This window comes from Clupea harengus, chromosome 14 (genome assembly GCF_900700415.2).
Source record: "Clupea harengus chromosome 14, Ch_v2.0.2, whole genome shotgun sequence".
Lineage (NCBI taxonomy): Eukaryota > Metazoa > Chordata > Actinopteri > Clupeiformes > Clupeidae > Clupea > Clupea harengus.
The window spans coordinates 4,195,068-4,199,395 of NC_045165.1; the positions used below are offsets into that span (position 1 = coordinate 4,195,068).

Genomic DNA, 4,328 nt, shown 5'->3' on the forward strand with positions numbered 1-4,328 from the left:
CTGCCCCCAGCTATGCCCTGCATAATGGGCCTACCCCTGTTATTGGCCAGGGCCAGCTCCTCAGCAGGGGTTAACTCTGGACCTCTGGGTCCTCCTCCCGTCTTCATCATGTCAGCCCTTTTCTTGTTTGCTAAAATATGAAGGATATGACACTGACAAGCTGTTCAATACATTACCATGGCACATAATTGTATTGACTCACCAGCCTGAATTATGTTTTTGTGCTTGACTTTGACTTGCTCCCAAGTCCTTTTAGTGGGCCGGGTTGCAACTACATGGGGGTTGAAAGCACTCATAATTATATGACAGTGTTATTAGTACACCATACCATATCATTATTGTTGAAAATGATTAAAGTGGACTCATGATACGAAGAGAGAATCTAACACAATTTCTTTTCACTGCTTCAATTGATTGAATTTCTGATTATGAATAATACATACATACATACATACATACATACTGTGATCCGCCCATACACAGATTTGCCACTTAAATATTTAAAACTCCTACTTCTATATGGTCATCTACATATACATGCATATACACATAGTACGTGATATATAAGCGCTTTCAGTACATATATGTGAATTCGTATCAATTATATACTCTTTGGCCTTGTTTTTATCTACTTATTCTGAAAGAGTTGAGATCATTATTTTCGCCAGCAAGATCTCATTCAATGATTATTTCCATTAAGCCTACTGCCAGCAGGCACATTTAAAGAAATGTGATCTGATTGATTGGGGTAATGAGGCACTTAAGATGAGCCTATACATTTTCCCAAAACTTACGCATTTAGCTTATCGGCAATTTTTTGCCAAGCTGCCTGTCTTGCTCTGCCAGCGGTGGCGGTGTTTGATTTTGCCATAATAACTTCTTTATGGTCTTCGTACAGCGAAATGATAATAGCTTGCTCGGAAGCGGAAAAAATGACAGCTCTCTCCTTGATCTTTTCCGCCATAATACCGTTAGAAAATCATGGTTTTGGTGATCGACCTTTCCTGCCTTTTGAAGTAGGACGTGCACGCGCAAATGCCATGATAATCTTAGCCTGGTTGAAATTAACCACATGATTAGGATGCGGGTCAGCCGTTAACGAACCGATATTAGCTGTTCTCAATCAGCTCGCTAATCTTAACGGGTAAAAGGCCAATTGATTAACTTAGCTTCAACTCTACGACGAACGTACCCCAGATTAACAGAATAAACTAATACAGGGCACACATACATAATCACAGACGAAATGATAATAGTCACTCATGCCAACACATGACAATACCAGACACAAAAGGGAGACATGAGCAACATTCCACATTAATAAGAACATAACACTACAAACTGTCTGTCACTTGCATGGCATGTCGAGTGCTACCCACAGTCTCTCACTTACTCAAGCATGCCACTGTCTTGAGTTCCCTTTTGTTTTGCCCTGTCTTGTGTTTCGGTTGCGATGTGTTTTGCTTCCTTGCTTGGCCATGTGGTTATTTGTTTACTTCCTGTGTTCCATGTGCTTTCATTGTCCCATGTGCCTATGTGTACGCCCCTTTTAATACTGCCTGGTGTCTCGTTGTTCCCTGTCCACCTGTGTCTTGTTTTCTCACTAAGAAACTTTCTCACTTAGTCCTGTGTATTTAAACCCTTTCCCTTCCTTTCATCCTTCTTCCCTTCGTTCTTTGTCTGTCAATGTGGATCTTTGGTTGTCCAGGAGCTATATGTGAGAAGTGAGAACCCCCCCAAAATAGTATTTCCAGATTTGCTCAGGACCATGTGGATATCACTTACAATAACTATCAAACTATTCTATTGTTTGGTAAACTAGGATATTTTATAAACAAGGACTTGACAGATGATCTAGATTAAAAGGCACACATATATTCAATTAACCAGGCTTGACCCATTTGTGAAGCTGAAAAAAAAACATGTTGATAACAATTTTTTAAACACTGAATTTACTGTTTCAGATTGTGTTTTGTGTGAGATATATGTTCACTGTTTGGAAACAAATGGTTAAAAAAATGAAAATGTCTATAGATTCACTAAAAGAGGTTTCCGCTGTGCTAAGACAGGCAAGGAAGCAAATAAACTGCAATGAAAAGACATAATCTATGGCTTAGTAAAGGTAGTCTGTGCAAGGTTTTATGTGCAAAGAAATAGTTAAGAAATCATTCAATTATCAGATGAATGCAGGAGTATTTTTAAACCACACAATTAGTTAAAATTAGCAAGAAGAAACATTGTGAACATTTTGTGCCATTTGGTGGTAACTATGAGAACTAATAAGCAGCGACATGTAAAACAGCAACTTAGACTACTACTTAACTTTTAACTACTTAAGTGTGAACATAACTTTACTTTGATACAAGACAAGTTGTATATAAGCAGTTCAAGATATGTTCATTACAGATATCTACGTGAAATCATTAATTCATTCACTTTGCTTCTCACAAATATAATTGATTTCTGCACTACAACCACGGTCATTCCAGCTTCTCAGCGGTGATGTTTGTAATAACTCTACACAGTCCTCATCACCAGATGCCGTCGGGTCATTTGGCTCTCCCTCCTGCCAGTATCTGAAATTAGACAAAGCAAAGGAAGGGAATTCTATTTATATATTGTGCATGTATACAAACAATTATCCCATTACATTTCACATTCTCTCTCTCTCTCTCTCTCTCTCTCTCAGACTCAGACTCAGACACAGACACCCCCTGGAAACAGACAGATACAGATATCATAGGGTAGTTTTAGGATAGCATTTAACTTACAGTAATATCATACAGCATCTTATTATCTATGATGAGCAAGTTCCAATGAGCTTACCCTGCGATCTTCAAGACTTTGTCATCCACCCATTTCCAGGTTCCCTCGCTCTGGATATCATTCAGACCAATCCAAATGTTCTTTCCAAATCCATAGATGAATTTCTGCCATGAACATATAAACAAACAGCCAGGTCCATAATTAAAGTAGCATAACGGAACAATTGCTAATCGCTAACGATATGCTAGCGGCTAAAACTAACGAAATCTCTTGAAATGTGCTGACTTTGACATTATGACAAACTATTTAGTCAACAACTGTCCTAACATCAAGCAAGAGCAACACAAGACAAAGCAAGATGGCAAATAAGCTACTTACTAGTTCGGCAGACAGTAAAAACCGGGCGGCTTCAGGCAAACCTACATAACCTAGTAATTTGCCTACGGACCCTGGTATGGCAATGGCACGGAGGCGATTCTCCATATTAAAAGTCATTGTAGCGCCCCCATTTTTTTAAAGCTGTTATTTTAAGGTAAAACTGCTTATCCTAACCCTAATCCTTAAGTACAATTACTGCATAATGTCACTTTAAGGTTCTGTGGCCATGCAGGTAAGATTATCCACCTATTGGTCGTTCAAATTAATTTCTAGACAACAGTGAGGTTTTAAAGCCTCTCTTTATTTTTCATCTATGTGTTGTTTATTGTCTATTTTTGTCTTTCTGTTTGTCTCCCACCTGTTCCTCCTCACTGTCAATGATCACCAGATGCCCCCCTAGATTCATGCAGTGCTGTCTGCTGTGGCTCCAGGTTTTCAGGCTGGTTGAAATGTAGTAAAAACTGGAACCAAAACATCTCCAACCATGAGGAATCCCTGCAATGGTAATACAAATAATAAAAGCTATTCCATTACTGGCAGATTTTAAATCAGACACCAGAACTTCGAGGCTGAGTGAGTTTTTTTTTTAGCATCTTTTATAAATTTTTCTCTGTCATGGTGCAGCCAACTTTCAGGGACTAACTTCAAAGCTGTGTTAGGTGCTATGTTGACTGCACTAGAATATGCTGTATTCACATGTTCAGGAAGTATTACGGAAAACAACATGGCCATATCTGGGCAAATCGCAACAGAGGTTAGTCACTCATGATAGAATACTCACGAAAGGTGTTTTGCAGCTTCTCTTTCTCAGCTGTCAAAATGCTGTTTTTTTTCATCAAATCATTATTCTCTGATGTCAACCGTTGATTTTCTTTGTCCAATTGTTTTTTTTTTATTTCCAGTTGGTCCATATTCGTTTGCTTCTGGTCTCTTTCTTTGTCTAGGTTGGTGTTTCTTAATTGCAGTTGGTCAATATTTCTTTGTTGCTGGTCTCTCTCTTTGGTGAGTTTGGTGTTTCTTAATTGCAGTAGGTCCATATTCCTTTGTTGCTGGTCTCTCTCTGCAGTTAGGTGGGTGCCCATCCTTACAATGACAACCAGTAGTAGAGCACACAGCAGCCCCAGACTCACTACAGCCACTCTGTAGTATTTGATCTCTGTGGTATCACCTCCTACAGAGTTAAC

At 39.0% G+C, this 4,328-nt stretch overlaps 1 long non-coding RNA gene across 1 annotated transcript; it reads right to left on the bottom strand.

Moving 5' to 3' along the window:
* Positions 1-2,694: 2,694 nt before the first annotated feature.
* LOC116223593 lies at positions 2,695-4,328 on the bottom strand. The gene is made up of 3 exons (XR_004165163.2): positions 3,926-4,328; positions 3,503-3,639; positions 2,695-2,930 (listed from the first exon to the last, which is right to left on the bottom strand). It is a non-coding gene; the product is annotated as an uncharacterized LOC116223593 (long non-coding RNA).